At 47.3% G+C, this 13,111-nt stretch overlaps 1 long non-coding RNA gene across 1 annotated transcript in view; it reads right to left on the reverse strand.

The window, feature by feature from the left end:
- The window catches only part of LOC147666750 (uncharacterized), a 92,684-nt gene extending 80,062 nt beyond the window's left edge, over positions 1 to 12,622 (reverse strand). The window contains exon 1 of the long non-coding RNA XR_015304736.1: positions 12,318 to 12,622. This is a non-coding gene — a long non-coding RNA (uncharacterized LOC147666750). The remainder of the gene's footprint in view (positions 1 to 12,317) is intronic.
- Positions 12,623 to 13,111: the final 489 nt, after the last annotated feature.

The raw sequence follows: 13,111 nt of genomic DNA on the forward strand, positions 1-13,111 counted from the left end.
GTAGGCTCTTGTAGTGAAAATGTATTTTTGTCATTCTTATCCCTCAGCAATTCTTTATGTCTGATTGTGCAATATTATATGTTATTTATGTTGGTCCAAAAAGTATATAGATGAATAAATAAAGAAAACATATATTTTTGGAAATAAAACTCTCTTCCTTGCATTTATCTGGATTGTAGATATTTTGCCCGGTGCAGTGCCAACTCCTAGCTTCATCACCCCTCATATACTGGGATCCCATCTTTGGGACCATTAGATCAACTGGCGGGGTACGTGCTCTGTTCTTTACTTAGTTTCTTTTCCCCCTACGACCTGCCTGCATTCTTAAAGAAACCCTGTGGGGAACCCCCTTCTTTCACTTTCTTTTGCGAGAAGGTGACTGCGGAGTGGCACCCCGGTGCTCACTACGCATCTGCCGGTTAGAACCAGTTCCAGGGGCGACAGCCCTGGCCTGGGGAAAGTCCGGCAGGGGAGAGGGGTGTAACTACCCCCCTTCCTGGTCCCACCATTAGGGCAGGACCTAGTCATGTACCCACCCCTTTCTTTAGAATAAAGGCCGGAGCGGGGACCCTTCCAAATTAGATCATCTTTGAATCAAGAACTACTTTCTACGAAAGGACACTCAAGACTCTTCTCAAGATTTCTCCCTTGTGACTAAGGAGTAGTCACCCTGCATCAGCGGGCACCACCTAAGAACTCTGCGGTTTGCTGTAAGTCCTTCCTCAAGGAATCCGACGGCCCAGCTCGACGAGAACCGGCTTCCCTGGCACCTCTGACCTCTACCCACGTCATCAGCTCAGCTGTGATCTGTGGGTGCGACGAGACCTCGAGGGACCGGCCATCATCAGAACCTGCACGCTCTTAAAACCAGCACGACCATCGAGATAACTCTCTGGTGAGTGCTCTGGGGTCCGAGAAGCCCCGACCCTGAGCCGCTCTAGCTCCGAAGTGCAGTCTCCCAGCATCTCCACGATCTGCGTGGGGCCCTTCTGCTCGCTGCTCAGCACGTTGTCTGGTCACTAGCCGCTGGCTTGTGTCCTTCCTTGACGACGACCGACAAACATCACTGCTGGTCTGGTTGCTCCAGACTGGCCCTTGCTTCCATCTTTGCGAGAAGCACCCCGGACCCTCCTGGTCCACTCAAGACGCCATCTTAGGCCCACCACGTGGCCCTGAGATCTGCCAAGGCTTGTTGCCCCATCCTGGGCCCAGCGACGCCGACAGCATCATCCTTCGTGGGACAGCTCGCACCTCCACCGTGGTCGCCGACATCGCCTCCTGGTCCGTGAGACTGCAGAGCCTAGCGTCGCCCACTCACCTGGTCGAGGTGACGGCCAACCGGTGCCTTCCTGGTACCCTCTGACTACTAGCTAGTAGTACGAACTTGGTCCCCTCTGCTTTCAGGTTTTCATCAATCTCCGATCCAGGCTTGGATCTCTACGAACTATTCATCACTGGTCGCCGGCCAGCAACTCCTTTTCTTCCGGCTCCTGGCTCGTCAACGAAGACCCCGACGCCTGTAAGACTTGTGCAGCCGCAGCCCTCGTGGCTAGGTAACTCGGCATTTCGGTGCCTGCATAGCCTCTTTACTCTAGGGTCCCGAGTCCCTCGCTTCCGACTTGCCTTATCGGGTCCGCCCGAGACCTTAACCTTTCCGTGTCCTCGGACACTTGTTTTAATTGTGCACTTGAAGTATTTGCTAAAGAGATTTGGTTTGTGCTTAGTACCCTGTCCTCATAAAGAGTACAGGGCTGTTGTGATTCTTAATAAATATACTGTTTATTTTCATAACACTTGTGTGGTGTCCTTTCACTGGGTGTTCAAGGGGTACATGTGTGGTAAACAGCTGGCTTAACGCGCCCTCTCGAGTCTTTAGCCTTAGACTGCTCGTATCCACGCTACTAGGATAGCTGGTCTATAGGTTGACTTACAACCAAACACCATAAGGGTCGTTGGAACGATACATAGCGGTCGCTAGAATAGCGAACGTTGCATATCGGGCCAACTTCTCACACTCTCTACCATTCCTGTGTGACTCTTACAGTATATCCATTCGTATCCCTTCCCTATGTATATAGAGATAACTCTAATCACTAGTATATGCGTAGACCTTTGTACTCTACCATTCCTGTGTGACTCTTAGAGTATATCCATTCGTATCCCTTCCCTATGTATATAGAGATAACTCTAATCACTAGTGTATGCGTAGACCTTTGTACTCTCTACCATTCCTATGTGACTCTTACAGTATATCCATTCGTATCCCTTCCCTATGTATATAGAGATAACTCTAATCACTAGTATATGCGTAGACCTTTGTACTCTACCATTCCTGTGTGACTCTTACAGTATATCCATTCGTATCCCTTCCCTATGTATATAGAGAACTCTAATCACTAGTATATGCGTAGACCTTTGTACTCTCTACCATTCCTGTGTGACTCTTACAGTACATCCATTCGTATCCCTTCCCTATGTATATAGAGATAACTCTAATCACTAGTATATGCGTAGACCTTTGTACTCTCTACCATTCCTATGTGACTCTTAGAGTATATCCATTCGTATCCCTTCCCTATGTATATAGAGATAACTCTAATCACTAGTGTATGCGTAGACCTTTGTACTCTCTACCATTCCTATGACTCTTAGAGTATATCCATTCGTCTCCCTTCCCTATGTATATAGAGATAACTCTAATCACTAGTATATGCAGTAGACCTTTGTACTCTCTATCATTCCTATGTGACTCTTAGAGTATATCCATTCGTATCCCTTCCCTATGTATATAGAGATAACTCTAATCACTAGTATATGCAGTAGACCTTTGTACTCTCTACCATTCCTATGTGACTCTTAGAGTATATCCATTCGTCTCCCTTCCCTATGTATATAGAGATAACTCTAATCACTAGTATATGCAGTAGACCTTTGTACTCTCTATCATTCCTATGTGACTCTTAGAGTATATCCATTCGTATCCCTTCCCTATGTATATAGAGATAACTCTAATCACTAGTATATGCAGTAGACCTTTGTACTCTCTACCATTCCTGTGTGACTCTTACAGTATATCCATTCGTATCCCTTCCCTATGTATATAGAGATAACTCTAATCACTAGTATATGCGTAGACCTTTGTACTCTCTACCATTCCTATGTGACTCTTAGAGTATATCCATTCGTATCCCTTCCCTATGTATATAGAGATAACTCTAATCACTAGTATATGCAGTAGACCTTTGTACTCTCTACCATTCCTGTGTGACTCTTACAGTATATCCATTCGTATCCCTTCCCTATGTATATAGAGATAACTCTAATCACTAGTATATGCGTAGACCTTTGTACTCTCTACCATTCCTATGTGACTCTTAGAGTATATCCATTCGTATCCCTTCCCTATGTATATAGAGATAACTCTAATCACTAGTGTATGCGTAGACCTTTGTACTCTCTACCATTCCTATGTGACTCAGAGTATATCCGTGTCTATCCCTTCCCTATGTATATAGAGATAACTAATCACTAGTATATGCAGTAGACCTTTGTACTCTCTACCATTCCTGTGTGACTCTTACAGTATATCCATTCGTATCCCTTCCCTATGTATATAGAGATAACTCTAATCACTAGTATATGCGTAGACCTTTGTACTCTCTACCATTCCTATGTGACTCTTAGAGTATATCCATTCGTATCCCTTCCCTATGTATATAGAGATAACTCTAATCACTAGTATATGCAGTAGACCTTTGTACTCTCTACCATTCCTGTGTGACTCTTACAGTATATCCATTCGTATCCCTTCCCTATGTATATAGAGATAACTCTAATCACTAGTATATGCGTAGACCTTTGTACTCTCTTCCATTCCTATGTGACTCTTACAGTATATCCATCCGTATCCCTTCCCTATGTATATAGAGATAACTCTAATCACTAGTATATGCGTAGACCTTTGTACTCTACCATTCCTGTGTGACGCTTACAGTATATCCATTCGTCTCCCTTCCCTATGTATATAGAGATAACTCTAATCACTAGTATATGCAGTAGACCTTTGTACTCTCTATCATTACTATGTGACTCTTAGAGTATATCCATTCGTATCCCTTCCCTATGTATATAGAGATAACTCTAATCACTAGTATATGCAGTAGACCTTTGTACTCTCTACCATTCCTGTGTGACTCTTACAGTATATCCATTCGTATCCCTTCCCTATGTATATAGAGATAACTCTAATCACTAGTATATGCGTAGACCTTTGTACTCTCTACCATTCCTATGTGACTCTTAGAGTATATCCACTCGTATCCCTTCCCTATGTATATAGAGATAACTCTAATCACTAGTATATGCAGTAGACCTTTGTACTCTACCATTCCTGTGTGACTCTTACAGTATATCCATTCGTATCCCTTCCCTATGTATATAGAGATAACTCTAATCACTAGTATATGCGTAGACCTTTGTACTCTCTACCATTCCTATGTGACTCTTACAGTATATCCATTCGTATCCCTTCCCTATGTATATAGAGATAACACTAATCACTAGTATATGCGTAGACCTTTGTACTCTCTACCATTCCTATGTGACTCTTAGAGTATATCCACTCGTATCCCTTCCCTATGTATATAGAGATAACTCTATTCACTAGTGTATGCGTAGACCTTTGTACTCTACCATTCCTGTGTGACTCTTACAGTATATCCATTCGTATCCCTTTCCCTATGTATATAGAGAACTCTAATCACTAGTATATGCGTAGACCTTTGTACTCTACCATTCCTGTGTGACTCTTAGAGTATATCCATTCGTATCCCTTCCCTATGTATATAGAGATAACTCTAATCACTAGTGTATGCGTAGACCTTTGTACTCTCTACCATTCCTATGTGACTCTTACAGTATATCCATTCGTATCCCTTCCCTATGTATATAGAGATAACTCTAATCACTAGTATATGCGTAGACCTTTGTACTCTACCATTCCTGTGTGACTCTTACAGTATATCCATTCGTATCCCTTCCCTATGTATATAGAGATAACTCTAATCACTAGTGTATGCGTAGACCTTTGTACTCTCTACCATTCCTATGACTCTTAGAGTATATCCATTCATATCCCTTCCATATGTATATAGAGATAACTCTAATCACTAGTATATGCAGACCTTTGTACTCTCTACCATTCCTATGTGACTCTTACAGTATATCCATTTGTATCCCTTCTCTATGTATATAGAGATAACTCTAATCACTAGTGTATGCGTAGACCTTTGTACTCTCTACCATTCCTATGACTCTTAGAGTATATCCATTCATATCCCTTCCCTATGTATATAGAGATAACTCTAATCACTAGTATATGCAGTAGACCTTTGTACTCTACCATTCCTGTGTGACTCTTACAGTATATCCATTCGTATCCCTTCCCTATGTATATAGAGATAACTCTAATCACTAGTATATGCGTAGACCTTTGTACTCTCTACCATTCCTATGTGACTCTTACAGTATATCCATTCGTATCCCTTCCCTATGTATATAGAGATAACACTAATCACTAGTATATGCGTAGACCTTTGTACTCTCTACCATTCCTATGTGACTCTTAGAGTATATCCACTCGTATCCCTTCCCTATGTATATAGAGATAACTCTAATCACTAGTGTATGCGTAGACCTTTGTACTCTACCATTCCTGTGTGACTCTTACAGTATATCTATTTGTATCCCTTCTCTATGTATATAGAGATAACTCTAATCACTAGTATATGCGTAGACCTTTGTACTCTACCATTCCTGTGTGACGTTTACAGTATATCCATTCGTATCCCTTCCTTATGTATATAGAGATAACACTAATAACTAGTATATGCGTAGCCCTTTGTACTCTCTACCATTCCTATGTGACGCTTACAGTATATCCATTCGTATCCCTTCCCTATGTATATAGAGATAACTCTAATCACTAGTATATGCGTAGACCTTTGTACTCTCTACCATTCCTGTGTGACTCTTACAGTATATCCATTCGTATCCCTTCCCTATGTATATAGAGATAACACTAATCACTAGTATATGCGTAGACCTTTGTACTCTCTACCATTCCTATGTGACTCTTAGAGTATATCCACTCGTATCCCTTCCCTATGTATATAGAGATAACTCTAATCACTAGTATATGCAGTAGAGGGGGGCAGGGGGGGAGGGGGGCTGAGAGGAGGGGGGCTGAGAGGTCTGCAGCAGGCGCCTGCACACCCTGAGCTCTCTCAAAGACAGTATCTCAGTAATCACTACTCTGTAATCACTCTGTAACTCTGTAATCACTGCAACAATAGACAAAGGACTACTACTCTTGTCCCTCTATTTGCTATGTTGGCGGCCATCTTTGACTACTATTTTCCAGATGTTTCTTCTCCACGGCCAGTGCTTCCGTCAAGCAAGCGGACATCCCTGCGGGCGTCTGCGAGTAATGCATTCCTCCATCAAAATCGCCTTCCATTAAACTCTTTAACTGTGTGGTATTTATTTTGAATCAATTTTACAGCTGCGCAGCAAATAGTGCCAGCTGCACCGTTTAGGACTTTTACAGCTGCGCAGCAAGTAGTGCCAGCTGCACCGTTTAGGCCTTTTTACAGCATGACGGCACATTAACCCGTCTTTTCCACCATAACCGTTTGGATTATGCGCCCCCTTTTTGCCCTCTTTTTTCTCCTCACTACCGCTCTCCCAGCAACACCCCTCTCATCTCTCCCCCACCCTCCTTCGCCGCAGCTTTCCAACATGGCCACCTCTCGAGTTAAGACTGGAGCCAATTGCTACAAAATCATTTATCCTCCCGACCAGACTAAAGCTACAATAAAACGACTTAAGCATAACACTATTGAACGTTTCCCGGACTCCCTCTTTGTGGATCAATTTTACAATGGTCGTCTTGGGAGGCTTAAAAACGATTTCATCTTCTTCACTCGCGACATCCCCTCTTGGTCCAACAGTTTTTACAATTCCCTTAACGTCACCTCCTCCTCCTCTATCCCTTATGGGAAACAACTAAAAATTTCCCCCTCTGGGTGCTTCAATGGCTACCTCACTATCTCACTCTAACAACGGTACTGTCATGATCCAAGGCAAAGACTCCTGCCTCTCGCTCTTTGACCACCTCTTCCCCTCCTTACTCCCCGTCTCTGCAACCGGGTTTCCCCTTGACTCTTCTTCCAGCGCCACCCATTACTCCCTTTCTCCTCCGCCGACCCCACCCCACTCCAATTGGCTGCACTCTCGAGAAGCGCAGATCGGCCCTCTTCCCTTTCCCCCCCAACTTACCTCATCTCCTATTCCTCCCCCCCCACAGTATGTCCCCTCCCGCATTACTTCAGCCTTACCACTAGCTAACACGCTCCTCGTCCCATCTGCACTATCACGATACTCCAATCTATTCTCCTCCCCCATACTTCTTCCCATCACCCCCTTCTTTAGTCCACCTCTCCTCCAACACTCTTCCCCAATTAACTGTCTCTATGCTCCCCTTAGCCCTCCTTCCGTCCCTCCTCTCCACCCCTTCATTCCCTCGTCATTCACCCCGTGTTTGCCACATTCCCACTGCATCTCTCTCCTCCCTCCTACTCCTACAGTACTGCTGCTCTACCCCCTTTCCCCTCCTAGGAACACCTTCCTTCTCCCTCCCTCGGGCCCAGCAGAACCATTTCCCCTCCTCAACTTCCCTTTCTCTCAACCCCCCTCACTCTGCCAGTTGACCGTTCCCTCACCGCTACCTCTCCTAACTGACAGGACCTCCGCAACCAATGCACCTCTTTTCCGCCCAAACCTCCTACACTCCCATGACGCCACACAGGCCTCCCCCCTCCTACTTCCCTACCGACGTGTTCCGCACATTTCTCCCTCTAAATTTGTCCCTAATTCCTCTCCCTCTTGCATCACCAACAATGACAACTCTCCCCTAACCCCCAATCCATTTACTCCCGCTCCCAACCTCCACCTTTCCCCACCTGTGAACTCCACCCCCCAACACACCCCCTGTCCCCCCACCTCTCCCTGCCGTCCACCACCAATTCCACCCCCCCTTATTTCAATCGAGCCACCCAACCTTCCGTGCTCTGCCTCTTTCTCACTGGAAAATACACTAGGTTCTCTGATCACCTCCATCTCTCAGCTTACAGCTGCCATTTCACTTTTATGCTCTAAGATCCCCACCCCTCCATGCACCTCTATCCCCTCCCAACTTCCCCAGAGATGCACCTCGCCCCCTCACCCCAATACAGCCAAGCTCAACCCTTCGTCTGCAAGCGTCGTTAACTCACACAAGCCCTTGAACGCCACCCTTCTTCAACAGGCATACCCTAGCAACCCCACTGTCTACACTATTCCGACAATCACCTCTGTCAGAACAAAGCGTCCACCTAAACCCTCCCGAGCACCCAGGCAAATGTACAATATCCCGATCACCCTTCAGAGCCCAAGTGCCCCCGTCACCAAAACAGTCTTGACAGAGCTGCGCTGTCTGCTCCACAACTGCAGATCTGCAGTAAAACACAAACTTGAAATCTCCGACACCATCACCCTTCACAAACTTGACATGCTTTTCCTCACAGAGACCTGGTTCAAAGATACCTCCCACTCTATGTTTGATCTCCTATTACCCACAGGTTATTCCATATTTAGGAATGACAGAGCTGAAAACACGGGGGGAGGTGTTGCAGTCATCTTCAGAAACGCCCTCCAACTTAAGGCGTCTCCTAGCAGCTCCTCCCTCACCTTTGAATGCCTTTCTCTTGAGCTTCAATTGCAGCACCATTCACCGCTCAGATTCCATATCATTTACCGCCCGCCTCGTAGTAGTAGCTCTTCGTTTATAGAAGATCTCAAAGACTTCATCAGCGACCAATACTCTCAAAGTGACAATCAGACCATCGTGGGTGACTTCAATCTCCACTGGGGCGCACCGCAAGACTCCTCTGCGAACTCACTGGCCACCTTCCTCTCGGCAAATGATCTTATCCAACACTGCACTGAACCAACCCACTCTAAGGGCGCAATCCTGGATCTTGTTATTTCTAAAGCAGGCATGCTTTCTACTACTACCCCTATTCATGTAGATTGGTCTGACCACCACCTCATCCCATTCTCTCTACAACTTTCACACTCTATAACTCTTGGCCAACCCAAAAGGGCCATCTCCTGGTTCCGTGATGCCAAAAACATTGATGTCGGTCCCCTCTGTGAATCAGCTTTGCTTTCACTTCCAAGGCTAGACCCGAACATAGCTGTTGACGATCTCACCTCCCAATGCCTCACAGTTCTTGCAGCTGAAATTAATAACGTTGCCCCACTCAAAAGCAAAAGGATAAGGCCCACTCCCTCAGCACCTTGGTTCAACAAATCCCTTTATGAGGAAAGGAAGCAGCTAAGATTCCTGGAGAAGCAATGGAGGCAATTGCCTTCCACTGACAATTTAGCCTTGCTTCGCACAGCAAGATCCAAATACCACAAGCACATCTTCCTTGAGAAAGCGACGCACTTCAAAACCCTCCTTGATTCCGCCAAAAATAGACCCAAAAAACTATTCGATCTCATCAAGACTCCGAGCTGCTCTCCCCCAACTTCCAAGGTGGAGGATTCTACAAAGAGAGCAGCGGATTTCGCTACTTTCTTCGATGGAAAGGTGAAATCACTTGTGGATCAGGTTGCTCATCCTACACCTCCAGAGGAGCGCAAATCCTTAGCCATTTGGCAGAGTTTTGACCCCATATCTGAAGATGCCCTTCTCAAGTGCAAGACCGCTTGTATCACTCACAAAGCCTTGCACTCCTCCTCTCCCCGCTACCTGGCGAATAAACTGAAACTCTCTGGAGGCTCTAGACCTTCACGCAATGCCGAGAATCTACTGCTTGAACCTCCCACTTTCAAGAAGGAAAGAACAATGGCCCAATCCTTTTCAGGCAACGCAGTGAGAATCTGGAACTCGTTTCCGCCTGAGCTCCGGACCACCACCTCCTCCCAGGCCTTCAAAAGGGACCTCAAAGTTCTCCTCCTCCAGAGACACCTCCAATAGTAATTCACGTCCTCTTGCTATTTGGAGGAAGGCTTCCCACTACTGATATTTACTACTTTCCATGACCATGGAAGTGCCTTCCCAGTGTTCTCCTGTGATGGGAGTGTCTGCCTTTTTGCAGTATTCTCCATGTACTTGTGTTCGGTGCCCTTTTGTAACATGCACACAACACTTTGCCCTTGTAACACACGGTTGCTACCTCTCACATGTTTTTACCTTTGATACTTGCACAAGTGCCACCTTGCCTACGTAACGCCTGTTCTTGTGCCAGCACTTATTGCAGTATTATACCTCAAATTATACTCTGTTTTCTCTTCTAACTGCACACTTGTCACTTTTCCTCTTGTACACTTTTGACTACCTCATGTATTTTTGGTTGTTCATCATTTTTTACTACCTCAAGTATTTTGTTTGCTCACAATTGTCACTATTACCTTATGTAAGTAACGTATGTTTTAGCAATCTGCTCTTTTGTAATGTTTCTCATTATGTTTCATTTCTGTTCCTAGTGTGAAGCGCTCTGACGCCTTCGGGTAAAGTCCGCGCTATATAAAAATGCATAAATAAATAAATACATATCTTGTCACAATGCAGCCTCCACCCCCCCTCCCGGGCATTTACTGCATTTGAAATGCAAGTTGCTTTTTCATTCATTATTGTGCAATTAAATCCTTTTTCTGTGGACTTCCTTTCTAGGTCTAATGTTCAATTCGTGGTGCTAGTTTGCGTGTGATCTTCCTCCGTGCGTGCACCCCCGCCCCGCGCCCCCCCCCCCCCCCAGGCATGAAGACATCCTCGCCCCCCCCCCCCCCCCCCCAGGCATGGAGACATCTCCCCCCGGCCCCCCAGGTATGGGACCCCCAGGCAGTCTTGTGAGTGTGACCCTCCAGGAATAGACTCCCCGCCTGCTCTGGCTCGAGCCTGAAGCCTGGCCCTGGCCCGAGTCTGAAGCCTGGCCCTGACCCTGGTTCTGGCTCGAGTATGAAGCCTGGCTCTGGCTCGAGCCTGGCTCTGGCCCTGGCTCGAGCCTGGCCTGAAGCCTGGCCCTGGCTCGAGCCTGGCCCTGGCTCTGGCTCGAGCCTGAAGCCTGGCCCGAGTCTGAAGCCTGGCCCTGACCCTGGTTCTGGCTCGAGCCTGAAGCCTGGCCCTGGCTCGAGCCTGGCTCTGGCTCGAGCCTGGCCTGAAGCCTGGCCCTGGCTCGAGCCTGGCCCTGACCCTGGTTCTGGCTCGAGCATGAAGCCTGGCTCTGGCTCGAGCCTGGCCCTGACCCTGGTTCTGGCTCGAGCCTGAAGCCTGGCCCTGGCTCGAGCCTGGCTCTGGCCCCGCTTGAGGTCCTGCTGGAGTGTCGGACTCAGTGGGCCGAGCTATTATGTGCGTTCTGCCCGCCACCCTCCATCTACCCAGGATGTGGCATACCAGCCAGAGCTTGCAACTTTGGAACTGGTCGAGCTCGGTTCGAGTCATTGATTGGCTCAGCATCCTGTCACTCTGGCAAATCTCAAGTGCCTCAAAGACATGAATGTGACCTTGTACAATGTGACTGCTGTTCATGTGAAGCGCTTCGATAGCTCAGCTAGAGGTCACACTATAGAAACCTTAGGAGGTAAAAACAAAGCATCGACATAGGAGACAAACAGCCATTCAGCGATGATTTGTCCAAAATGACCACAAAACCTGGATCCATCGCAGCTTCTCCACTGAAGCTGCGGGAGCTTCGGGCAAATATTGGATTTCACCGAAGCTCGATGTCCTTCATATATGCGCATGAAAGCACTTTTCAAATCCATAAATCAGAAAACCACCTATACAAAAGCTATTGTGTGAATTAAAAATACTAATGTTGCGCTATAATAATCTGGGCACATACAGGGTCCACTTGGCACCTGTCTCGCCTGTTGGTTCACTGATAGCGCCGCCCCCAGTGTGAGGCAGCGAGGAACGACTGACTAAAAGCTCATGCCAAAACTCAATTAAACTTCTAAAGACCCTGAAAACGACATTTCGACTCCTGACATTGAGACTGATGAAGCGCAGGCAGGGTCAGTCTTGTAAGTGTGGCCCCCCAGGCATGGAGCCCCCCCCCCCGCACCAGACTGACGCCGGCCCTGGGGGGAGATGGACGGGAGGATTATAGAAAGTTCAGGGGCCGCGACGGACCCCCCAGGTCAGGGGGGGGGGGGACGCATCTACCGGCCACTCCGGCCCTGATGACCCCCTCGGAGGCGCTACTCACCATGAAAGAACTCCGTGCAGGGCTTCAGGACGCCGTGGGGCTCCGTGCTGGGCTTCTGGGCGCTGTGGGGCTCCGTGCTGGGCTTCTGGGCGCTGTGGGGCTCCGTGCTGGGCTTCTGGGCGCTGTGGGGCTCCGTGCTGGGCTTCTGGGCGCTGTGGGGCTCCGTGCTGGGCTTCTGGGCGCTGTGGGGCTCCGTGCTGGGCTTCTGGGCGCCGTGGGGCTCCGTGCTGGGCTTCTGGGCGCTGTGGGGCTCCGTGCTGGGCTTCTGGGCGCCGTGGAGCTCCGTGCGCTGTGTCCCTGACACGGACACACTCGAGGCGCTACTGAGGGATCAAACCCGTGCGCGCGGAGCCTCGCCGCCTATGTACCTGCCTCATTTGCATAATTAATGCCAGGTGAGTTTGGCGCCAGTTTGAACTCTTTCTCGTGCTTCCATTGGCTGGGCCTTCAGTGACATCACTTCCTGCACTGAGGGAATGTGTTTTTTTTTGTGCCTTTAAAAGCAGCAGCTTCAGCCTTCGCGGGTTAGTTGCTTGAAATGTTGGAGGCGGGTGGGTGGATAATGTGATGGGAATTATTTATATGTTCAGACGCTTTTTGGCGCGTGGACGTTGTCCTTCTTTTGATATGAGAATAATTAAACAACATTAGTTTCTTTAGCTCTTTTGAAGAGTTTGACACACTTTTTTTTATTAGAAATGAAACGTGTTAGGTCAGAGGTTTTTAGTTTTTTCCTCGCAAAAAACAAAGTCTTAAGTGTGTTTGTTTCAAGGTTCAATGTGTTAATACAATCA

This window comes from Lissotriton vulgaris, unplaced genomic scaffold (assembly GCF_964263255.1).
Source record: "Lissotriton vulgaris unplaced genomic scaffold, aLisVul1.2 SCAFFOLD_831, whole genome shotgun sequence".
NCBI classification, from domain to species: Eukaryota; Metazoa; Chordata; class Amphibia; order Caudata; family Salamandridae; genus Lissotriton; species Lissotriton vulgaris.